Genomic DNA, 26,274 nt, shown 5'->3' on the forward strand with positions numbered 1-26,274 from the left:
AAGGGGATTAAGGTGTGCACTTGTCCTGATGGGAACTGGAGGATGTATGGAAGTGTTGAATCACTACACTGTACACCTGAAACTAATACTACACTGTATGTTAACTAACCGGAATTAAAATAAAAACTTAAAATAAAAAAGTAATAGGGGCACCTGAGTGGCTCAATCAGAGAGTCCGGCTCCAGCTCCGGTCATGATCTCACGGCTTGTGGGTTCGAGCTGAGCTGTCAGCACAGAGCCCGCGGCCTGCTTCAGATTCTGTGCCTCCCTCTCTCACTCTGCCCACCAACCTCCCCCGCCTTGCCGGCACTCTCTCTCTCTCAAAATAAACATTAAAAATTTAAAAAAATAATAAAGTTGCCTTCCCATTTGTCTTCATTTACACTGAAATCTTCTAATAGGAAGTATAGGAGTTCTTACACTAAAAGATTATTAAAATATAATTTATAGAGAGAGTGGCTCCTTTTCCAGGGCTTAACTTTCTTCTCAAAACCCTTTAGTGAGCCATGTGGTACTTAGCACATACCAAGAATAGTCACAATTCTCTCCCGTCCCCACTCACCAACCCCCCCTTTCTTTCTCCTGCTTGTTTCGGGAAGCACTGATAGCCTTTTGATTCTTCTCTGTGTAGCGTGTGTGACATATCCTACTGTGTTTCCATCTGTTCTATTTCAATTTAACTTCAGGGATAAGGACATATTCAAGGGATCAAAAACAATATGCTGGTAGTTTCCATTTCATTAATAAACCCAATGGGGACAGGAAAACAAAGAAAAATTCTGACTTATCTTTTAATTCCTTGAATAAAGAAATGTTTAGTGTAGAATTTAAAAATTGAAATATGATTATACTTTACGTTTTGAGGACTTGGATCACAGAAGGGGCTGAGATGTGAAACAGGGAAAGAATATCGGAGTGGTGTTCCAACTCCCTTTTTCCTCAGAAGAACCGGGTCCTGGATTGGAAACAGGTCATAGGTCATGAAGAGTCAAAGGACAAATCAAAAGAAACTCTTCCCCCAGAATGAAGACGCCAACAAGAAATTTTGAAGTTACTTTCAATACTGGGTGTTTCAAAACTGTCATTCCTCAGCAGGCTTTGGATGCTTCCAGATCTGCTGGCCGAATCCTAAGGGTCTGCTGGCCGAATCCTAAATTCTGCATAACAAATTCCTTCCTGATTTCTCTTTGAAGGAAATTATCTTGAGATAAGATTAGTTTGTGTCATTGGTGGTATCTTCCTCTTCTGTCAGAGAAAAAGGAAGGAAAATGCTGTTTCAAGATCAAAAATTTAACTTTCATATTCCATTTCCTGTTATAAAAGCGCAAGACGGAGTTCATTTTTCAGGTGCAATAGCGACATCTAGTGGACAAAATGCTTCAGTAATTTACCAAGTAGATAGATAAACATTTTCTGTTTCTATCATTTAAAAATATGTCCCTTAATACATGCTTTCTTAATATGTATAAATACAGGTCGGTGGCCACTGCTAGAGGAAGCTTCTCACGCTTATACTAAAATAGCCCTCAGTGATTTGTGTGACCAGGGCCTTGGGCCCCACAGAACTCAGCCTGGAAATTAGATCTGTCCCCAGCCACCTTTCTTCCCTCCATCAGAACTCTGATGAGGTGTTCTGACAATAACCACACTTCCGGGGAGGCTCTGATTGTTACGTACCTTTAAAGGTACTTAGAAGATAACAGTGAAATAATATCTCTTAGATGCCAGGGCTGGAGTCTGGTTAGGGTCCAGCATGGGAGCAGTTAAAGTAAAATTTCTAGGTAAGCTGGGTCCGTATGGAAGAGAAGGTTCTTCATTCTTTAATATACTAAGTGAAATCAAATATAACTAAGGAACCAACTAAGAAAAGCCACAAGTTCTAAATTGTTCTTCGTTCTCTTTCAGGTTTAGCCTGGCTAAGAATTCTTACAGAACTGCCCTGTCCTTCCCTAGAAGACAAGATCAGTTCTAACGTATAAAAGGACACTTGAGCCTAATGACTAAAGAGAGCTCCTACTTGTTCAGTGTCTACCGAGGCAAGGCATGATGCTAAGGATTTGTATACATTTAGTCACACCCTGTTAAATACACACACAATGCTGGAGTGTAGGCATTATTAAGTCCACTTTATAGATTAGAAAAATGAGGCTCCACACAAGTTACGTGATGTAGTGGCAGAGTCAGAGAGCAAACCTCAGTAATTTCAATTCTGAAGCCCATTCTCTTCAGGATATACACTGCCTCCTGCCATAAACCAGGAAAGAAAGACCGCCCATACCAACTATCCGAAAATGGAAAAATGATGCACTTTCTCCCCTGCTGTGTACCATCAAATTTGGTATCTTGTATATTTTTCAACTTCAGGAGAAGTTTGCCATGATGCTGCCTCATTAGACCTTTAAAAATACCACAAATTTTTAGTTATATTAGCAGAGAGGTGACAGCATGGTTATAGAACCAACGGCTTAGGTGTGAACCCTGGCTCACCTACTTATCTGCTGCACCGCCTTGAGCAAGTTACTTACTTTCTCTGGGCGTCAGTGTCCTCATTTGCAAACGGCGTTATAATATCTGTTTCTGTCTATGAAGTAATAGGTTGCTGTGAGCATGGAGTGCAGTGCTGACAATAGTAATTGGCACTGAACAGTCTCAGTATCCTCTCAAAGAATTGTTTCTATTAATATGTTAAAAAGTGACAAGCTACTGAATTTCTTTATTTTTAAACACTTTATTGAGGCATAATTTACAGAACATAAAATTCACCCATTTTAACAGTACAATTCAATATTTTTTAGTAACTATACCTAACTATGCAACAATCACCACGATTCAGTTTTAGACATTTCTGTCACCCTACAAATTTCCCTTGGGTTCATTTATAGTTAATCCCCACTGCCATCCTTAGCCCTAAACCACCACGGATCTGCTTTTTGTCTTTGTAAATTTGCCTTTTCTAAACATTTCATATAAATGGAATCATACAGTGTATAGTCTCTGGTTTGGTTTCTTCATCATAGCGTGATGTCTGGAGGTTCGTCCATGCTGAAGTATATATTAATAGCTAGTTCCTTTTAAATGCTACATAGTATTCCATCCTATGGAATAGTACTTACCCATTCAGCACCTGATGCATGTTTGAGTTGCTTCCACTTTTTGGCTATTCTGAATAATGCTGCTCTGAACAGCCACCTGAGTCTGTGCGTGGACAGATGCCTTCCATTCTCCTGGTGTTATCTAGGAGTGTGATTATTGGATCATATGGTAAATCTGTTTAACTTTTTAAGTAACTGCCAAATTGTCTTCCAAAGTGGCTGCACCATTTAACAGTCCACCAGCAATGTATGGATTCCCCTTTCTCCACATCCTCACTAACAGTTGGTATGGGCTGTCTTTTTCATAGACCTTCTAGTTAATGTGTAGTAACATCTCATTGTGGTTTCAACTTACATTTCCCTAATGTCTCATGATGTTGAACACCTTTTCATGAATGTAGCAGCCATTTATAGATCTCCTTTAATGAAATATCTATTCATCTATATGTTTTTTTTAAATGTTTGTTTATTTATTTATATTTATATATTTTTAAGAGACTTCGAGTGGGACAGGGGCAGAGACAGGGGACAGAGGATCTGAAGCAGGTTCTGCGCTGACAGCAGAGAGCCTGATGTGGGGCTCTAACTCATGAGTTGTGAGATCATGACCTGAGCCAAAGTTGGATGCTCAACTGACTGAACTACCCAGGCGCCTCTTATTTATTTATTTTGAAAGGGAACAAATACAAGTGGAGGAGGGGCAGAGAGGAACAGAGAGAGAGAATCCCAAGCAGGCTCCATGCTATAAGTGCAGAGCGTGACCGAGGGCTCAAACCTGTGCACTGTGAGATCGTGACCTGAGCCAAAATCAAGTCAGATGCTTAACTGACTGCGCCACCCACACGCCCCCTATTCATTTTTTTAAAATGTTTGTTTTGAGAGAGAGAGGGAACATGCAGGAATAGGGGAAGAATAGAGAGAGAGGGAACATGCAGGAATAGGGGAAGAATAGAGAGAGAGGGAGAGGGAGGCTGAGGATCATAAGTGGGATCTGCACTGGCAGGGCTCGAACTTGTGAACCTGAAGATCATGACCTGGGCCAAAGTGGGAGGCTTAACCAACTGAACCACCCACATTCTCCACCATTCAGTTTTTAATTGAGTTGTTTGGCCTCTTTTTAATGACTTGCAAGAGTCAATGTGGAATGCTTCTCCATCTATTTAGATTTATTTAGACCTTATTTAATTTCTCTCTGCAAAGTTTTATAGTTTTCAGTGTATAACACTTGCATTTCTTTTGTTAGTTTTTCCTAAGTATTTTTATTATTTTTGAAATCATAGTAAAAGGCACTATTCATTTTCAGATCGTTCATTGTTAATAGGTAGAAATACAATTGATACATATACACACACACACATATATATATTTTTAATGTTTTATTTATTTTTGATACAGAGAGAGACAGAGCATAGAGGGGGAGGGTCAGAGAGAGAAAGAGACACAGAACTGGAAGCAGGCTCCAGGCTCTGAGCTAGCCGTCAGCACAGAGCCTGACGGGGGGCTCGAACCCATGAACGTGAGATCTGACTTGAGCTGAAGTTGGAGGCTTAACCGACTGAGCCACCCAGGTGCCCCTATATATTTTTTTAAATTGTTTATCTTCCTAATGGACTGTTTGTGTTATCATTATAATGTCCCTTTTCTCTTATAGGAGCAATTTGGTCTTAAAACTATTTTGTCTGATATTTTAGCCATTCCATCTCTCTTTTGCTTACTTTTTGCATCATTTTAGTTTCAACCTGTTCATATCTATTTATATCTATTAAAGTGTGTCTCTTATACACAGCATATAGTTGAAGCCTATTTACTTATATCTCTGCCTTTTAATTGGACTGCTTAATCCATTTACATTTAACATAATTAGTTTTGTGGTTAGATTCATGCCTGCCATTTTTCTACTTGTTTTCTTTAGGTCTCAGGTCATTTTTGTTCCTCTGTTCCAACTTTATTGGTTTATTTGCATTAAACAAATATTCCTTGGCATACCATTTTAATTCCTTTGTTCATTTTTAAGCTAGTTTTGAGTTGTCATGGTTCCTCTAGGAATTTTGACATGTATCTTTATCATAATTTACTTCAGGTTTATACTGACCAATTCCAATAAATACAGCCAGGTTGTGAAAGGCTTCGTATATCATGCTAAATCAATGGAAAAGGGGGCTGATGGAACACAATTATTTTAAAGTATGAAGAGACATGTTCATATTTGCATTTCAGAGCACTCTAACAGAAAGGTCTATGATAAATATCAGGGAGGCACCATTGGATGAATCAGAGCTCTCTCAGTGATCTTCCCCAAGAGTTTTTCTTGATTTCCCAATGTATTTTCTGTGAATTTTTACATGGGGTCAGGAATCCGACCCTTAAGCCTATACACATTCTATCTTTAGCTTATAAAGCTCCAAAGTAATGAACTCCAACTGCTAGGGACTTGTTCTGGGTAAAGTTATGCAAGAAATGCTCAATTATTCAGAAGTCATCCACTGAGTTGCATATAATTAGATCCATGGTATCTCTGTCTCACTTCTTTCTGCCTTAATCTTATTTATTTGTTGATTAATTCCTTCATATTATGTATAAAGAAAAAAAAAGCCAGGGTGAGTACGCTTTCCCTTTTCATAGTTTGAGTAAAAAATGGGGAAGAGTTGGGTGCCTGGGTGGCTCAGTCAGTTAAACGTCCAACTTCAGCTCAGGTCATGATCTCGAGGTCTGTGAGTTGGAGCCCTGCAGCCCTGTCAGCTCTGCTGACAGCTTAGAGCCTAGAGCCTGCTTCCAATTCCATGTCTCCCTTTCTCTCTCTGTTCCTCCCCTGCTTGCACTGTCTCTCTCTCTCTCTCTCAAAAATAAATAAAGATTTTTAAAACATGGAGAAGAGTTTTAAACTAGGAGTTCAAATGAAATTTGTGGCTATCAGTGTATTTATTGTTACTAATCCTTTCCCTAGCATCTAGAATAGATTATAATTTTTTATTTTCAATGTTCATTAACTTTCATGTCACCAGAACAGTCATTATAAAAAATATTAATAATATTAATTACTGATGTGCTTAATTTTCATCTAATAAGGCAAACATTTACTTTTGTTTGAATTGGTTTATTTCAGATGAGACTATTTGAATCTCCTCAAAACCCCCACTTGAGAAGTAATTTTGAATAAAATTTATACAGGCAGGAAATAGTAAGTAATTAATAGTGACATTACCTAAGAGTGCTAATTGAACTGATATATCTTGATGATAAATATCGAAGATATTCTCTCTCTGGTTTTTTTTGTTTGTTTTTTAGGTAGGCTCCATGCCCAATGTGGGGCTTGAACTCATGACCCTGAAATCAAGAATTGTGTGCTCTATGGGCTGAGCCAGCCAGGTGCCCTCAAGATATTTTTTCTTGAGGTGAATGATATGGGCAGTTTATCCATCAAACTTGAAAATGGCATGCAATCAGGGGCACCTAAGTGGCTCAGTTGGTTAAGTGTCCACTCTTGGTTTCAGCTCAGGTCATGATCTCACAACTCATGAGTTCAAGTCCTGCACCTGGGTCTATGCTGACAGCGCAGGGCCTGCTTGGGATTCTCTGTTCCCCTCCCTTTCTGCCCCTCCCCTGCTTAGGTTCTCTCTCAGTGTCTCTCAAAAATAAATAAATATAAATTAAAAAAAAAAAGATGGGGCGCCTGGGTGGCTCAGTCGGTTAAGCCTCTGACTTCAGCTCAGGTCAGATCTCATGTTTGTGGGTTCGAGCCCCGTGTCGGGCTCTGTGCTGACACTAGCTCAGAGCCTGGAGCCTACTTCCAGTTCTGTGTCTCCTTCTCTCTCTGCCCCTCCCTCTCTCATGCTCTGTCTCTGTCAGTATCAAAAATAAATAAAACATTAAAAAAATAAAAAATAATAAATTTAAAAAAAAAGAAAGAAAGTGACACACAATTAGAAGGAATGGTGATATACTGGCTGGCAGTCCAGGGATCCAAACAGATCAGAAGGCTAAAATAATGAGGCAAAATAAGAAAGCTAAAATTTAACACATATGAACATTGCACCAATTATAAATGAGTTTGATTATATATAACAGAAAGCCTAAATTTATAATAGCTTAACCAAATAGGCATGATTCTTAAGAAGGAAGTGTGACAGCACCCCAAACTCTTCAGACAATGCCCCAAAGGTGGTATTCCCATTGTAGGATTCTCAGAGTCTATGCTCTTAGGAGGTCATTAGAATGGTGATAGGATTCAAATCCATGTCTCTGAAAAATACTTGAAGAGAGTGAGGTATTTATTCTGGAGGAGGAAAAAAAAAAGATGTTTAAAGTCCCATCTTGAGAAAGGAGAATCTGATTTTCTCTGTGCTACTCCAGATGGCAAAAATAGGACCAATTGGTAGACATAACAGAGAGGCAGATGTCAGTTCAAACTGAGTTTTTAACATTAGAACACTCTGGAAATAAAATAAGTTATTCAAGGAGATAATAAATTTCTAGTAATAACAAAAATAATGGCAATAACTTACTGAGGGTTTATAATGTACCAGGTACTACTCTAAGTGCTTTACATGAATTAATTTCTCTTCAAAATTACTCTAGAAGAAACTACTATTATCTTCGTTTCACAGATAAGGAACTCAATTTATTTGCCCAAGGCCAGACAGCTAGAAAGTAGACCATGTGAACCCATGGAGTCTGACTCTGAAGCTGGAATCCTGACCTGCTCTGTGCTCAGGCAGAGGCTTATTGACTAATGATTGGGGTGAAGTAGGGTGAAGGGAGTCAGATGTGGATCAAAGGCTCGCTAGGATGACATAACTTACATGAGACTAATAGCTACATTCATGGAACATCTGCTGGGTGTCAGGCACAAGACTAAAAATTTCACATACACTGGGGCACCTGGGTGGCTCATTCAGTTAAGCGTCCAACTCGGGTCATGATCTCGTGGTTTATGGGTTCGAGCCCTGTGTTAGGCTCTGTGCTGACAGCTCGAAGCCTGGAGCACACTTCCATTTCAGTGTCTCCCTCTCTCTCTCTCTGCCCCTCCCCTGCTCCCACAGTCTCTCTCTCTCTCCCTCAAAAATAAAAATTAAAAATAAATAAATAAATAAATAATAAAATTTCACATCCATTAAAAGAGATAATGCAACAGGAGTACACAGTGAGTGCTCAGTACATACTCAAGTACTATTAGCTGTTATGACCATTTATGATCCTCTGAGCAGCTATATTAGACAAGTATTATTGTAACTGCTTTGCTAACAGAGAAAGTGATGACTCGAGAGATGAAGTAAATTATCCAACATCAGATAACAGTGATTGGTAAAGCTGGCATGTGACTCAGGATGCTACAGCCCTAGCCTGTCCACTAAGCCATGTCTCACCAGAATTCCCACCCTTGCAACCTGGAAGTTTTGTGGTTCTGTGAAACCAGTAAGCAAATAATAAGTTTAAGAACAATAACAACAACAACGTCTGTGCAAACTTAGATCAATCCTACAAATCAGTAGACCATTAGTGATTTAAAAAAAAAATTTTTTTTAATTTATTTTTGAGAGACAGAGATAGCACGAGCAGGGGAGGGTCAGAGAGAGAGGGAGACACAGAATCTGAAGCAGGCTTCAGGCTCTGAGCTAGCAGTCAGCACAGAACCCGACGTGGGGCTCGAACCCATGAACTGTGAGATCATGACCTGAGCAGAAGCCAGACGCTTAACTGACTGAGCCACCCAGGTGACCCACTATTTGTTTTTTTAATGTCTATTTATTTTTGAGACAGAGAGAGACAGAGTATGAACAATGGAGGGCAGAGAGAGAGGGAGACACAGAATCTGAAATAGGCTCCAGACTCTGAGCTGTCAGCACAGAACCCCATGCGGGGCTTGAACCATGAGATCATGACCTGAGCAGAAGTTGGACGCCTAATTGACTAAGGCACTCAGGTGCCCTGACCATTAGCTATTTGAAATTAAACCTTAAAGAGTACAATAAGTACATACAAATGGTATGTACATACCAATGAAATGAGATAGGTTATTTTTTTAATTTTCAAACTCACTATTTACCAACTAAAGATAATTTTCCTGGCTCTTCTCTCTCCAAATAACACCCAGAAATCCTCTCATGCCAATAAATGAAGAGAAGCTGCAAATTAGAAGTGTGATCATGAGTTGAAGGCAAATGGCCTTCGAGGATCAGAGCTGAATATAAGGGGAAGGGGCCAAGATCTAACAGCCCTTGAGGAAACAGGGCTTAAGACCATTACTGTGGACGGAGCCTATGCACAGGGTAGAGCTGTAAATGAGCTCTCTGCATAAAACTGGCAGAAGGACAAGCTGTTCTGCCTTCAAAATGGAAGAAAAAACAAAAACAAAAACAGGGAGAAGAAAAGCTCCACCCACCCATGTGTGTAGACACTACACAGACACAAGCTTGGCAGGCTGGGCCATGGAGGGAAAAGGTGTCACTAAGAAACCAAAACCAAAGCCTCCGTAGGGAGTGGCTGCAGTACAAGTTGGTACTGTCCTCGAGGTGACGAAATCACCCCGGGGAGGATGGAAGGAAGGGAAGGGAACGGTGAATGCCTGTCTGGTGGGTGAAGGGAGAACAAAGAGTTGGGTTCCCATCTTCCATAGTAAGAAACCAATAAATAGTTTATAAAGCTGAAAAACGGAGAAATAATATTTAAGCATGCTATTAGAGACATGGCAGTAAATATCCAAATAATTAGCTGTAAGAGATGAAAGTGGATGCCTCTGAAAAGTGCGGGATGGGTAGACGGAGGTCGGGGTATTGCTATTTTTCTTAACAAAACAGGTTGAATCACCTGACTCTTTAAATCTTTTTTTTTTTAAGTTTTATTTTATTTTTGAGAGAGAGAGAAAGCATTAGCAAGGAGGGTCAGAGAGAGAGGGAGACACTGAATCTAAAGACAGGCTCCAGGCTCTGAGCTGGCAGCACAGAGCTGGACGCGGGGCTCGAACCCACGAACCGTGAGATCATGACCCGAGCTGAAGTTGGACGCTCAACCGACTGAGCCACTCAGGCGCCCCCTGACTCTTTAAATAGTGTGTGTAGGGGCATGTGGGTGGCTCAGTCAGTTAAACGTCCAACTCTTGATCTCTGCTCAAGTCATGATCTTGTGATTCCTGGGACGGAGCCCTGCATTGGGCTCTGCACTGACAGCACAGAGCCTGCTTAGGATTCTCTCTCTCTCTCTCTTTCTCTTTCTCTCTCTCTCAAAATAAACTTTAAACAAAGTGTACTGTGTACTGTTGATAATGATTTATAAAAAGCTTTACTAAAGCTTCCTATTTGGAGGCCCCTGGGTGGTTCAGTCAGTTAAGCCTCCGACTTCGGCTCAGGTCATGATGTCATAGTCCGTGGGCTCTAGCCCCATGTCAGGCTCTGTGCTGACAGCTCAACTAACAAACCGTGGGGCTCGAACTAACAAACCGTGAGATCATGACCTGAGCAAAAGTAGGGCACTCAACCGACTGAGCCACCCAGGTGCCCCAGACTTGCAAATTATTTAAATTTTGCACCACCTGTCATTCTCTCTCTGACATATATTTAATTTGTTTGTGCATACACGTGCATACACATATATGTATGTATATCCTTTCTGAACCATTTAAAATTAAGTTGTTACCAGGTGAGAGGGCAACTTTGCCCTTACCCCTAAATACCTTTTTTGTGTATTTTCTAAGAACAAGAACATTCTCTTAAATAACCAGTAAAATGAGCTAAATCAGAAAGTTTGATATTGGTATTATACTATTACCTAATCTGAAATCCATATTGTCCAAATTAATGTGCTTCATAGCTATTTCTTTTTCCTTGTCCACAGTCCAACCTAGAATCCCATATTGTATTGAGTTGTGACAACTCATTCGTCTCTTTTAATCTAGACTAGTTCCTCAATGTTGAGGGTATAGACCAGATATTTTACAGGATTTCATTTAATCTGGATGTCTGCTGTTTTTCATAATTAAATTCATATTAGATATTGGGACATAATTAAATATTATCCCAATATTGCTAATGTTAACTTTACTAAGCGAAAGTAGTGGCCAAGACATTACCTCACTGTAAAGTTAATATTTTTCTCTATGTAAATATTAAGTAATTTGGTTTTAAAAAGATTTTTTTTAATGTTTATTTTTGAGAGAGAGAAAGAGAAACAGTGCGAATGGGGAGAGGCAGAGAGAGAGGGAGACAGAGAAGCTGAAGCAGGCTCCAGGCTCTAAGATGTCAGCATAGACCCTGATGAGATCATTACCTGAGCCAAAGTCAGATGCTCAACCGACTGAGCCACCTACCTAGGTGCCCCAAATAGTAAGTAATTTGTAGAAAAGTACTTGGATACTATGTAAACATACTGTCACATTTTCACCTACTGGTTTAAACATTTTTAGTTAGCGTTCCATTGTAAATAAAAGCTTCCCTTTTCTTTACTAATTAATTAGTTCATTCATTCATGTCAGTATAGATTCATGGAATCGTATTTTATTCAATGGACTATACTTTGGTTCTATCATTTATTTTGATGCTCAAATTGTAAGTGTAAAAGGCTAAATTTAGGTAGTGAGAAAACCTTCAGGTTGGATCCTTTGTATCTTTCAATGTGCTCGAATCATTTTGTAAGCACCTCTTTAACTTCCGGCACAAGATATGCTAGGCTCAGTTTGTTCTTTCCTTATCTCAAGAGGCAGATAAAGGGACCAAATCTGCAGCCAGGTGCATCACTGTACTTGATGTGTCATTGGGAGACAATGTGTCCTCTTGGCAGAGAAAACTAGAAAAAATATGAATATATATTTATGTTTACGTACATATGTATGCTCCCTCCCCCTTGCCATATTTATAATTTCCTACTCCAACAGTGAGAAAACCAGCTCTATTATCCTAAAAATATTTGCATAAGCCTAGACTACGAAAGATGCACCTTTAGGATTGCTAACCCATACTGACTGAAAAGCAAGCCCAGTAAGCAAAGATCATTATTTACCTATTTTTTGTTTGAAGGTACAATTCACATACAGTGAAATACATGAATCTTGAGTATTATTTGATAATCGTATAAACCACTTTAACCCACCCCAAGAACATTTCCATAATCCCAAAACTTTCTCTTCTGCTCCTTCACAGTGAATCCACATCCCAATACCATCCAAGGACAATCTCTATACATTAGTTTAGTCATTCTATTTTTTTTTTTTTTGCATTTATTTATTTTTGAGAGACAGTGTGAACAGGAAAAGGGCAGAAGGAGAAAGAGACATAGAATCTGAAGCAGGCTCCAGGCTCTGAGCTAGCGGTCAGCACAGAGCCCAATGCGGGGCTCGAACCCACAAACCGTGAGATCATGATCTGAGCTGAAGTTGGATGATCAACTGACTGAGCCACCCAGGCACGCCCTGGTTTACTCGTTCTAGAACCACATGTAAATGAATCACACATAATGTACTATTTTACATCTGGCTTCTTTTACTCAGTGCAATTATTTTTGAGATTATAGTTGGGGCAAATGCCTTCCCTTTCTGTTAGAATGATCATGTGGTTTTTATTTGTTCTGTTAATGTGGTGAGTTACATCGAGTAACTTTTAAATATCAGTCCAACCTTAGATCCTTGAGATAAGGACTACCTGATCATATCTGATTGTCCTTTCTGTATACTGCTGAATTTGATTTGCTAACATTTTGTTAAGGTTTTTTTCCCCTCTGTGTTAGTGAAAAACATTGGTCTGTAATCCTTCCTTCCTTCCTTTCCTTCTTTGTTCTTTTCCCTTTTTGTTTTTGGTACTATCTTTTTTTTTTTTAAGTTTATTTATTTATTTTGAGAGAGACAGAGACAGCACAAGTTGGAGAGGGACAGAGAAAGAGAGGGAGAGAGAGGGATTCCCAAGCAGGCTCTGCATTGTCAGTGCAGAGCCTAATGCAGGGCTTGAACCCGAGAAGCCACGAGATCATGATCTGAGCCAAAACCAAGGTTTGGACACTTAACCAGCTGAACCACCCAGACACCTATTGGTGCTGTATTTAAAAGGTCTGGTTTTCGGGTTATGCTGGCTTATACAATAGAGTTGGGATGTATTCTGTAAGCACTCACATAAGATTGGTGTTGTTTCTTCCTTAATGTTGGTAGATTTCATTCGTTAAATGATTGGGTCTGAAGTTTTCTTTGATAATTTTAAATGACAAATTAAATTTCCTAAGTAGATACAGGACCACTCATATTGAACTAGTTATAGTAAGTTGTGTTTTGCAGGGAATTTCCCCTCAATTATTCAGTTTTACAAATGATACAGTTGTTTATACTCTCCCCTTATATACAACTGTATATCCCCTTATCTTATCAAAGTCTGTAAGATCTATACTGATAACACCTCATCATTCTTGATATTCATAAATTTGTGTTCTCTCTTTATTTTTTTTAAAGTTTATTTATCTATCCCAATTTACTTTCAAATAATATACCCCTTCTCATATAAGGTAAGGACCTTAGAAAGGTGTGGTTCCACTTCTTTTCTGTCTTTATTCATTATTGTTACACTTTTTACTTCTACATATATTATAAACTCTACATTTTAATTGTCTTTTATTTAGATAATAAATTGCTTTTAAACTGGGCTCCTGGGTGGCTCAGTTGGTTAAGCAACCAGGTTTGGCTCAGGTCATGATCTTGTGGTTTATGAGTTTGAGCCCCTCATCGGGCTCTTTGTGAAAGAGACTGGAGCCTGCTTCAGATTCTGTGTTTCATTCTCTCTCTGATCCTCTACTCCTCATGTTTTGACTCTCTCTCTTTCTCAAAAATAAACTTTAAGGAACACCTGGGTAGCTCAGTTGGTTAAGCGTTCGACTTTGATTCAGGTCATGATCTTGCCATCTGAGAGTTTGAGCCCCGTGTCGGGTTCTGTGCTGACAGCTCAAAGCCTGGAGTCTGCTTCAGATTCTGGGTCTCCCTCTCTCTGCCCATCCCACGCTGATGCTTTGTCTCTCTCTCTCTCGCTCAAAAATGAATAAACATTAAAAATAAAAAACATTAAAAAATCACATACAATGAGGAAAAAGTATTTATATATACATTTTCTGGCACTCTTTACCCTTTTGTGAAGATCCAAATTTCCACACTTTATTATACGCCTTCAAGTCTGCTGGTGATATATTCTCTCAGTCTTTGTCTGAAAATGTTTTTGTTATGCCTTCAACTTTTTAATACTTTTGCCAAATATGGATGCTACGTGGTACTCTGGAAACTGGTGAATGTTGTTCTATTAGATAAATTAGCTGGACTCAAATTCTGAGTTCTGTCTCCTCTATGGTCCATAGCAATGGCAATCTCTGCCTGGATCTCCTCTTAGCCTGCTTCTCTCAGCTGCGCCGTGTGGTCTCCCCTGTGAATGTGCAAAACAGAAGTCAAAGATTTGAGCTGAATCTATAGGCAGAATTCACTCGTCCTCCTGTGTGGTCATCTCCTTTCCAGGGTCTTCACCTTTCAGTCATTCTGACAGCCTCAGAGACTAGCTTTTTGCTTGCGTTCTAACTGTCCCACTCTGCAGGTCTGGGGAGTGCTCTCAAGAAAAAAGCCATAAAATTGCAGATTATATCCCACATTCCAATGACTTTCCTTTTTTTAAGGGTCAGCTTCTCTCTAGTTTCCGGCAGCTTTGGTCATACTCCAGTGCCTCCAAGTACATATTAATTATACTTTATCCAAGGCTGAAAATTGTTCTCTTTGGGAGCACTGGTTCAATGTGAATTACTCTACCATTACAAACACAGTAATATGAAAAATTAAAAATTTTATTTTCTTTGAGTCTTTCAAATTTGAGGTTGTGTCACTGCTGTTGGGAGAAGACATTAACCAGACATGTCTCAGTTAGTAATAACTTTCTGGGAACGTAATAGGAAATACGGTTTCTCCTGATTCTTATTCTGAATTGCAAAACTGTCCTCTCTTCTGACAAAGTGCTCTGTCAAAGCAGACAAGTGCAAACTCTTCCAGCTGTGAGTCATCCTTCTCAACAAAAGCCTTATGATGTACCATCCTGTTTTCTCCATTTGTTAGATAAAGAAGAATTTTCCACTCCCTTCCAGAACAGTTCTATTTTATTAGTTTTAGATGTTGGGTTATTGTACATGATTTTGTGGAAGGGAAGGATGCTACTGTTAAAAAGTTTATAAATCCTAGTCTAGATAATCTCTAATAGTCTCTAAAATTCAATAATTAATATATTTTTGTTCAACTATAGAATATTGGCATGTGTGTATAAAAATAACATTTTGCATAGGAATTCCTATTCCTGGGGCACCTGGGTGGCTCAGTTGGTTAAGTGTCTGACTTTGACTCAGGTCATGATCTCACAGTTCCAGAATCCAAGCCCCACATCAGGATCTCTGTTGTCAGCATGGGGCCCGCTGCAGATCCTTTGTCCCCCTCTGTTTCTGCTCCTCCCCTGCTTGTGTGTACACTCTCTCAAAAATAAATGGATATTAAAAAAAGAGAATAAATGTGCCTCAGTCAGTTAAGCAGCTGACTTCAGACCAGGTCACGATCTATTGGTTCGCGGGTTCAAGCCCAGCAACGCGCGCTGTGCTGACAGTTCAGAGCCTGAAGCCTGTTTCTAATTCTGTGACTCCCTCTCTCTGACCCTCCCCAGCTCACCCTCTGTCTCTTTCTCAAAAATAAACGTTAAAAAAGAAAAGAAACTCCTATTCATTTCTAAGTGATCTCCTTCAAAGTGCTGCCACTTGATAGCAGGTAGAATCATTTATCCACAAAATTCTCCTCTGATTTATTTCTACTTGAGTTCATTCAAGGATCCCCAATATTAATATTAATATTACTAATTATTTTGCCATCAGCATTGCTAGTCTGTACTGTATGATATTTTCACAATAGTAACCAAGCTAAAGGACAAAGAAAGATTTTGAGAACTTCTGGGAAATGTATACTGTTCTCAGCAAATGTTACTTATACTTAGTTCAGAGGCATGTGTGCAGCTGTACGTTGAACTAAGACTTACATAGTCATTTAGAGCTGTAACTATTCTAATCTACAAACAGACACGTTTACAAAAGTCTGTCATTATCTACAGGTTTATGCAATCACTTTTCTAATTTGTTGTAAGTTTCAGAGTTATTAACGTCTGGACATTACTGTTTATCAGGAAGGTGGAGATTTCTACTTTAATTGTGGCGTGGAACTCATTAGTTACCTGCTATCGTCTGAATCGAGAAAAATAAATATTGAAGTTATTGTTAAAAATAAACAAATAATAAAAAAGAAAAATAAATCTTGTAACAAACATTCATGTAAAGCCTCCAGTGAACTAAGAGCTATTTGAATGAAAAACAATACACTCATATAGGTCAGAACACTCCCTCCTCCTTGGTATGCTTACTAATTTACTACATGCACTCTGAAGGCTCTTAATGGTAAAGGGAAAGCGTGTTCTTTTAGAACTAGGTGTTCTTTTCAGTGTGTTAAAGGAGAACACAATGTTTAGTCTTTAGCCCATATACAAAAGCTACTCCAGTATCTGATCAAAAACACTGGTAGAGACTCCCCCGCCTATTTTGTAAGCTTCTTGGAGACCCTGATCATGTCATATTAATCTTTGTGATTCTGTCAGGTATCTGATATGTTGCCTTGCATTTTGGCAGGTGGTCAGCCAATGTTTTTTGTCATCTTCATGTTGTAAAATTTTCTGTAAGTCAAGTTGTTCAGATAACAAGGGAACATTTAGGACCTGATAACCTTTCATGTTCAGGACATTACTGTTCTTGGCATTTTTATTTCTGCTACTGATTCAATAACTTAAGCCCACCTACCAAATCATGCTATTGTAGCAATTCAAGCCTTCTCTCTTAGGATAATCCCAGATAATCCCAGGTAAACACATTGGTGTCTGCATTTTTCAATGAAAATGAAAGTCTGTTGCTTTAGACATGACAATCTTGCTCTTTACGAAATATTAAAAATAGCCTATTTTCAAAATGCAAAAGAGCTATAGCTGGTATGTAGCTAGTTGGTGTTTTAGACTTAGAACTCACATGTAGTTAAGAATGTCAGAAGCAAAGACCTTGCTCAAGAAGTCAGAAAACCCAAAGTGTGTTTTGGTATTGGGTCCAGGAGGTGAGCCATGTTCCTGCAGTAAATGCTGTGGCAGAAAACAAGCTGAGAAAGGTCAGTGGGATCAGACGAGGGAGGAGCAAAATCCACTATTACGCAAACCATCATCCTTCATGCTATGGTGAGCAGGAAGCCTTGATGTGGTTTGGAACAGGGATCTGGTTGTTATAAATACCATAACAGGAAGGCTAGTCTCATATGATGTGAAACAGAGATTAGAAAGAAGGGGTCATTCTTACTCTCACAGAATATAGAATTAAATGAATACTTTCTGGGGTGCCTGAGTGGCTCAGTCGGTTGAACGTCTGACTTCGGCTCAGGTCGTGATCTCATAGTTCATGAGTTTGAACCCTGTGTCAGGCTCTGTGCTGACAGCTCAGAGCCTGAAGCCTGCTTCAGATTCTGTGTCTCCCTCTCTGCCCCTTTCCTGCTCATAGTCTGTCTCTCTCTCTCTCTCTCAATAATAAATAAACATTAAAAAAAAGAATGTAGTTCGTTGTGAGATACATTAAAAAGAATATTTCCATGTTTATTGGCCATGGATGCTCCCTCTACTGTGAAATATCTAATCATATAATTTGCTTATCTTCCAGTTGATTTGTATTTCTTTTTTCATCTACCAGGCCACCACTGTCTTATACAAGGTTTCCATTTATCCATGGTCTGTTTCTAGTATCTGTTTTCTGGAAAATTCATTTTTTACCTACTTGAATATTTAAGACTAGTCAACTAAAAAACTATTTTTTAAAGTAATCTCTATACCCAAAATGAGGCTCAAACTCACATCCCCAAGATCAAGAGTTGTATGCTCTATGGAGTGAGCCAGCTAGATGTCCTATAAAAAACTATTTTTTAAAGTGTTTATTCATCTTTGAGAGAGAGAGAGAGAGAGAGAGAGAGAGAGAGAGAGAGAGAGAGAGACCATGTGCGCAGGGGAGGGGAAGAGAGAGAGGAAGACACAGAATCTAAAGCAAGTTCCAGACTCTGAGCTGTCAGCACAGAACCTGATGCGGGGCTCGAACCCATGAGCCTGAGCCGAAGTCGGACGCTTAACCAACTGAGCGATCCAGATGCCCCCATAAAAAACTATTTTTAATGAAAGCCACAATTAATGAATCTATAATAGTTTTTTATTCTTCTTTCTTTTCTTTTCCTCTTTAATTTACAAGAAAGTCTTGAAAATATTTAATAGTCACTAAGGATTAGTGTGCCACCAGAGGGAGCTCAAAGGGGGTCCCTGACTTTCTCAGCTGGAGTGTCTGTGTGCTTGTTTGTTTTTTCCACTCTGCTTTCTGGGACGGGGCTAATCATAGAACGTGGACAGGCCACATGCCAAGTCTCATGGCTGCTTCTCTCTTTGTCCTGGTTGCTAAGAATCTGAACAATAATCTTATGTTTGATGACTATAGCTTTACTTTAGCAGCAATTGAGCAAAAGCTTTCTTTGCATATTTTCATCTATTTGTTGAGCCACTCTCTAGTTTATCCACTTTGGAGGATGACTATATAAAAAACTGACTGATTCTTTGCAAAAGCTGATAGTCCAGCACAAGTACAAGGCATCAAACAAGTTGTAACTGGTATAGGGGCAAAGGGAAGACACCCCCCCCCAAGATGGGCCACTTTGGCATAAAGATTATTTTGAATTAGAAAGCAATCAAGGGGTGCCTGGGTGGCTCAGTCAGCTGAGCGTCTGACTCTCGACTTTGGCTTGGGTCATGATCCCAGAGTTGTGGGATCGAACCCCACATTACGATCCGTGCTGGGTGAGGAGACTGCTTACAATTCGCTCTCTATCCCTTTGTCCTTCATCCCTGCTTGCTCTCTCAATCTCTCTTAAAAATAAATTAGAAAATCAAGAAATAAATATTATTTAAAAAAAGAATAAAAATAAAAGCAATCAAAACCCAGCAGATTCAGGAAAGTTCTTCATCTCCCCAACTGTCTAAAACATTTTAGCTAGAGGACCTGCTCTAGGAAGAGACCTATTACCATAGATGACTGCAGTGTACCATGAACTAGCTATGGTGGACAGGGAGGGATTCTGCAAGTCTTGTTTGACCCAAGTCCCTGTGTCCCATTATTTCTGAGGGGCCCAGCAAATGTTTGTTTACCAAATATTTATTCTTTTTCATCCTCCTGTGAATTGCATTACTTCTCTTTGAAGTCCCAGACCCTTACCTTCCTCGCCTTAGTTCAAAATGAAACATATACACATCGTTTTGCCTGACTTTGGAATTTTCACATCTGTGTGGAGTCCCCATATGTACAAAATTAAAATTTATTTTGTCCTGTTTATCTGTCTCATGTCAATTCTTAGTCCAGCTAGAACATCCTTGAAGGGGACAGGAGTCATGGAGAACACCTAAATACTCATCTTCATTCCTGGATTACCAAAAAGTCACATGCACCAAACCATTGTCCTCAATAAAAACACCCAGGCCCCAAGCAAAGAACAAGACTCCCTTTCCTATCCTTTCTTAGTCTCCCAAGCTCCTATCTGTACCTATTCTCTCTGTCCTCAACAAACTGCTCTTGCTTCCTTTCAGCTGTGTTTGATTTCGATCCTGTTGGAAGCCAAGGCACCGTCTTGGCTGTTCCTGCAGGGCCCCGCTCTGGGTCCTCAGTCCCAGCCAGTCTGCACCACCAACTTTCATCAAGACTGTGGAATGACGTATCCTGGGAGTATTGGCTAGTATCTCTGAGCCGGGGTTTCACTGATTCGACGCATGGCTTACCAAGTGGACTTTTGAGTGTCACAGAGGCTGATTTAATACAAAAGGAGAGAACATGGAGGTATTAACTGGTGCAAATCCTTACCCAGTCTAGAATGAAGAGAAGAGAGAAAAGAGGATTACTTGTAGGGGTCATGCAAGCTGCATGCATGACTGAGCCAATCAAAGCTGAGACACAGAGAACGGGAAGAGACACTGTCCAACAAATGTCTGCCAGGGAGGAATGAGGGCCTAGTGTGGCCAGGTGTCCCAATGTATACGAGAAGCTAGGATTTGAAGTTTTGAAATTCTCAATTTATTTATTAAAAAATTTTTTTAATGTTAATTCATCTTTGAGAGAGAGAGAGAGATGTGAGCAGGGGAGAGGCAGAGAGAAAGAGAGACACAAAACTCTGAAATAGGCTCTGTGCTCTGAGCTGTCAGCACAAAGCTGCATGCAGGGCTCGAATCCATGACCATGAGATCATGGCCTGAACTGAAGCTGGACAGTCAACTGACTGAGCCACCCAGGTGCCCCTGAAATTCTCGTATTTTAATGTCAAATAACTTAAAAACTTTTTTTGATTGTGCAAGCTGAATAAAACACCTATGCCTTTTTATGATCTTTAATATAGACTGCCTTTTACATGCCTTTTCTTTTTTTTTTTTTAATTCTTTTTTTAATGTTTTTTATTTATTTTTGATACAGAGAGAGACAGAGCATGAGAGGGGGAGGGGCAGAGAGAGAAGGAGACACAGAATCTGAAGCAGGCTCCAGGCTCTGAGCGAGCTGTCAGCACAGAGCCTGATGCGGGGCTCGAACCTACGAACGTGAGATCTGACCTGAGCCGAAGTCGGAGCTTAACCCACTGAGCCACCCAGGCGCCCCTTTATATGCCTTTTCTAAGTATGGACTTAACAATTGAAGCCAACTAGATCTTCTTCTTTCTCCCATAGAAATCATCTCCCTCTATCCTACTGATGGGGCCTTGGAGTGATGGTGGGGGTTCAGAGCAGATGGCCAAGAAAGAATTGAACATGTCTTTGGCGCAAAAAGCTGACTGTATTATAAAGCATGGGGACAGGACCCAGGGGCTGAAAGAGTTGCCCTGGGCTTGTACAGAGTGATGGGTTAAATACCACAGAGTTGGGGGAACTAAAGCCAAGAGGAAGTTTCTTAAAGGAATTTGCATATGCTAAAAAAGACTCTCTATAGGAGGCCTCACTGTTGTCAAGCTAAGGTTGTTTTTCCCTCTAGCAAAGAATTATCATTAAGACAGTGGGGAGTTCCTGGAGATTAGTCTATTGATAAGATTTCCTTTTTCTTGTCATTTACTAAGATATTTGTAAACTAGACTGTGACCTCTGTCAGTTAACCATTGGTTTTCCTTCCTTTCCTTTGTCCTTGGGCAGCCGGAGTGACTGAGGAATATCACACATATCCCACCTGGGGCGTGGGGGCAGGGTGTGTGTGGGGGTGGGTGCTCCTGCCTTGCCCTCAGTTTGCCTTATTGCTCCCTCATCACTACTACCGACCTTCAATCCCATCAGCATTCACTTGCTTCCAGTTTCATAAAATGATCTCGATGAGACAGAAGTAAGCTAAGGGGCATTTCAGTCTCTCCCTCTCCCCAGAGTTTTCTTTACAGAGGGAAGGAGAATAGGTGAAATGCAAGGGTGTGGGGTTTGCTTTTGTTTTTGTTTTTATAATTTCTCTTTTCTTCCCCTGAAGTAGTCTACAGACTAAGAAACATCCCAGAATTTCTTCTCTTTCTAGAAAATGGTCTACCTAGAAGAAAATAATACAGATTTTTTTTACTACTGCTAAATCCATGGTTCCATAATATTGTCCCATTGTACAACTCCCTGCCAGTTGATAACTGAATATAGAATGGTACTTAAACACACAATAACAAAGAGACTGCTCCCTCGTTTATGCCAGCTGTCCTGAGAGTTGTTTCAATATCACAGGGACCAGGGCTCTACCTTTGGGTAACTAGGTATTGAAAATGTAAGATTATAAATTCTCCTAAGCAACAATTCCACTCTTCAGATAGTTTTGTTCACACATTAAGGGAGCTGAGGGCAAAGCACAAGAAACGATCCCGTTCCCCACCCCCCACCATCACCTCCCTGCAGATGGAATACTATGTGTGATACTCCTCAGGCACTCCAGACTGCCCAAGAATAAAGGAAAGGATGGAAAACAAATGGTTGAATTGATAGAGATCACAGGACCTGAGTCTCCATCAGTTTACAAATATCTTAGTAAATGACAAGAAAAAGGCAATCTTATCTATAGCCTAATCTCTAGGAACTCCTTACTGTCTTAATGATAAGGCCTCCAGTAATCTGTGAGTCTTCTTTAGCATATGAAAATCCCTTTAAGAAATTTCCTCTTGGGGGGCACCTGGGTGGCTCAGTTGGCTAAGCATCTAGACTTCCGCTCAGGTCATGATCTCACAGTTCGTGGGTTCGAGCCCCGCATCAGGCTCTGTGCCAACAGCTAGCTCAGAGCCTGGAGCCTGCTTCAGATTCTGTATCTCCCTCTCTCTTCGACCCTCCCCTGCTTGTGCTGTCTCTGTCTCTCAAAAATAAATAAAAAACACTTAAAATAAAAGAAAGAAAGAAATTTCCTCTTGGGGCACCTGTGTCCCACCTCGGCTCCGGTCATGATCTCACGGTTCGTGGGTTCAAGTCCCAAGTCAGGCTCTGTGCTGACAGCTCAGAGCCTGGAGCCTGCTTCTGATTCTGTGTCTCCCTCTTTCTCTGCTCGTGCTGTCTCTTTCTGTCTCAAAAATAAATAAAGATTAAAAAAATAAAAGAAATTTCCTCTTGACTTTATCTCCCCCAACTCCACAGTATATAACCAGTCACTCTTCACAACCCCAATGTAGCTATTTCTGCCCACAGGGCCTGTCCCATGCTTTAATTGCTTTAATCATCTTCGGACCCCCATCCCTCCAAAACTCCATCAATACTAAAGGCAGATATAATCATAAGAAAAATATTTGACTATTTACTAAAGATGCAAAATAAATTTGATGTTTCATAGCAATTCTGAAGTCCAGATATAGTCAGAATACAAAGCTTGTTTTCTCACTAGTCTTTTAAAGATTTTGCTTTGAAGTAATGTCTACCCCTAAAGTGGGACTCAACTCACACCCCTGAGATAAGAGTCACATGCTCCACTGACTGAGCCAGACAGGTGCCCCCCTACCTCCCTTTTTAAAGATGTTAGTGTTTTCTCATTAGTCTTAAATCAACTCAACTATTATTACTAGAATTTCATATGTCTTGTCTTTTAAAAGTCTATTGATGAAGTTTTGGGGTAATGGTGGGGTGGCCTGGAGCTAATGGCCAAGAAAGAATTCTTGAAGACTTCTTTGGTGCAGAAAGGTGATTTTATTAAGCACTAGGACAGGACCCGTGGGCTGAAGAGCTGCACTGGGGTCATGACTACATACTGGCAGGTTGGCAGGGTGTGGGGATAGAGTAAGTCTCCACGGAATTCTGGAAGCAAGGTTTCCAGGACCCTGAAGGGCTAGCTGTTGCCAGGGAAATACCAATTACTACTGTTTAATGAAACCTCAGTCAGGAGACCCTTCAGATGCATATCAGGAGGCCTTAAGCTTGGAGGATGATTGCCAGCATATATCTTGGGGCAGTTGAGATAAAGGAAGTAGACTTACAGGCTTCTCAGGTTGGGATGAGGTTAAGCTAAGCTTCCCTTTTGCCCCCAGCAAAGTGTCATCATTGAGGCAGCTGAGCTCCTAGAAGGAGGTCACTCTGCCGGTTTCAAGGACTTCTCAATGGGCCATAGCCAGTAAGGGAATTCAACTTTTCATTTGCCTCAGTTTCCCACATCACCCTGGCAAGCCCTTAAACCTCTTTCCTTTGTTCTTGGGCAGCAGCAGTGTCTGAGGAGTATCACACAGATCCCCTCTGGGGTGGAGGTGGGGAAAGGGCACCAGCCTGTAGTTTGCCCTTGCACTCCCTCATCATTATCACTAGTCACAGAGACAAGCTCCTAGGGCCCAGAACCAAATGAAAGGGAAAATCTCATCCAGTTTTTCTTAATATGCCCATTAGCAGCTCTAACTAACCAAGTAAGCCTTGGATCTCCAGGAACCAAACCAGCACCTGGGAGGGATGTACTGTGGGGCTGGGTATTGTGTGCTGTTTTACAGTGCACCTGACTGCACGGGAAATTTTGAGGTGGGAAGGTGACCTAGTGTCAATCTAATCCATTCCACGACTAACTTGTCCTAACATGGGAGTCTTGGAGTTAGGCGGTGAGTGTTCTAACAGCCAGTAAGTACTCCACCTGTGCTTATCAGTGGCTTGGGCTTCCAAACTATCCCTTAGCAGCAGCCTTGACCTCATGTGCACATGAACCCACAGCAAAGTTTATATGACAAATGACATAAAAGACATAGACCAAGAGAAACAAAAAGACTTATCTCCGAGAGGAAATCGATCACTATCCATCAAATTTCCCAAGAGTTGCTAAGCCTGCAGAACTAGTTCCACAGGTATTTTCTCTTGCTAATCTAAATTAAGAAAGAAAAAAGGACGCTCATTACTCTCGCTCCACAGGACTCCACAGATAGAGATCTCAGGAGACCAACACGGTAAGAAATCTTACCTTCTGCCGGCCCTTTGTCAGATTTCCCCAAGGATCTCTTAGGTGCAGCTGTGTCTGGGACCAGCCATGTCCAACAAGTCAAAGTATCTTGCCAAATATTCCCAGTTATTAAAGAGGAAGAACTTTTCCTCTATCCAGATTTCTTCCAGCTGGACTAAGAATTAAACTGACATGAGACCGACCGGTTAACAGGAGAAAATCAAACAGGGGAATTCACACAGACACGAAATTCCCAAGACAGTCAAGCGACAGGAAGCTTATTACGACATCCTGAGGTGAAGAGGGGGGTGGCGGTCTGGGGTTAAAGGGGAGGAAGATTAATAGGAAGGTGAGAAGAGATTTTCATAAACAAAGGTTGGCCTGTTATGCAAATACGTTTCTTAGGTAAAGATGAATCTCAGTTCTCAGCTCTATTCCTAGTACATGCTCTCTTTCCATTGTAAATTTAGGCACCTGAGAGGGAGATAAAGAGCTTTTCCTGAATCTGCTGCGTTTTGATGGCTTGTAATTTAGAGTAATCTTCGTGCCAGAGTAGCCTACCTTGGGGTCACCTGTCCTTGGCCCCTGTGGAACTTTATGGGAAAGGGCTGGAAATAGAAATGAAACCATCAGGCACAGCCTATAAACTAGATGTTACCAGAGCAAGGATAGGCTATATCTAAGACTCACTTTATTGCACAATCTAGGGAGCTGTCATTGTATAAAACCAAGCCCCGCGAGCTTAAATTAGAGGAGTTTTTGGCTGCTTCTTTCTTCATCCAGAATAAGCAAAGAGCTCGAGGAATTTACACGGGAGCTCAAAAGATGTTTCCAATCCAAATAGTCTCCATATTTTGACAAGAATACCAGCAAGAGGATGGAAAATTAATATTGACCCATCTACAGGGGGAAAATTCTTTTGTCTCTAACGAGAAGGAACCTTGTTCACTGATGAAAGAAAATATTAAGAAGTAAGGTTTATCACTGTTAAATGTATAGCTAATAAATTAGTCAATGTTAGGTCAAAGCCTACAAAGAAAGGATCAGGGAAGTAATAAACTAAAAGAAAAACACATTGTTTCTGTTTGTCCAGATTCATAATGTAAACGTATGGAGTAGATTATCTCCAAATTGAAGTTAAATGAAAAAGCAGCTAGACCTTCACATTAGGGTTTTCATCAAAATTATTTAAAAGAAGCAAAATGAGCTGATTTAACTCCTCTCCGCTTACAGGATATACAAATAAGTACACGACATAAGTGACCAGACTGACACCCACATTTGTTCATCATTCTTCTGCGTCAGCCAATTGGCTCCATTAGTGTAATGCTTCCTTTTTAAAGATTTACTGGGGGGAAAGCTCTCATCCACATTTTTGGTACAATTCGGGAAACTAGAATGGACTGCATTGTTCGTGTTCTGGGGCACGAATGTGCTTTTGTGGTTGTGAAGGGAATGCGTGTTGACCGCTTTCGCAGTGAAATGTCACAGTGCCTCCAGCTTACTTCCAAGTGGTTCGGAGAGAGAAAAGAGCAAAGTGTAAACCGCTTTTGAGTAGTGAATACAGGCAAGATTCTATGTAGATTTATCATACTATTCTATCCCTTTCTAAAAATTAAATGTTGGAGGAAAATAATGTAAAACAAAAAGGCTCTTGAGGCTTACAGAAGGGTTTTTCCCCTTGAAGCCTTCTAAAAAGAAGCAATACACATAGCTTTAGAGACTA

At 40.3% G+C, this 26,274-nt stretch overlaps 1 long non-coding RNA gene across 1 annotated transcript; it reads right to left on the minus strand.

Annotated features, from left to right (window-relative positions):
* Nucleotides 1–867: 867 nt before the first annotated feature.
* On the minus strand, nt 868–24,625 carry LOC115301428. Its single transcript, XR_003913113.1, has 3 exons — nt 24,570–24,625; nt 1,056–1,245; nt 868–955 (listed from the first exon to the last, which is right to left on the minus strand). It is a non-coding gene; the product is annotated as an uncharacterized LOC115301428 (long non-coding RNA).
* Nucleotides 24,626–26,274: the final 1,649 nt, after the last annotated feature.

The sequence above is a fragment of the Suricata suricatta genome, chromosome 9 (genome assembly GCF_006229205.1).
Source record: "Suricata suricatta isolate VVHF042 chromosome 9, meerkat_22Aug2017_6uvM2_HiC, whole genome shotgun sequence".
In the NCBI taxonomy this organism is placed as follows: Eukaryota; Metazoa; Chordata; class Mammalia; order Carnivora; family Herpestidae; genus Suricata; species Suricata suricatta.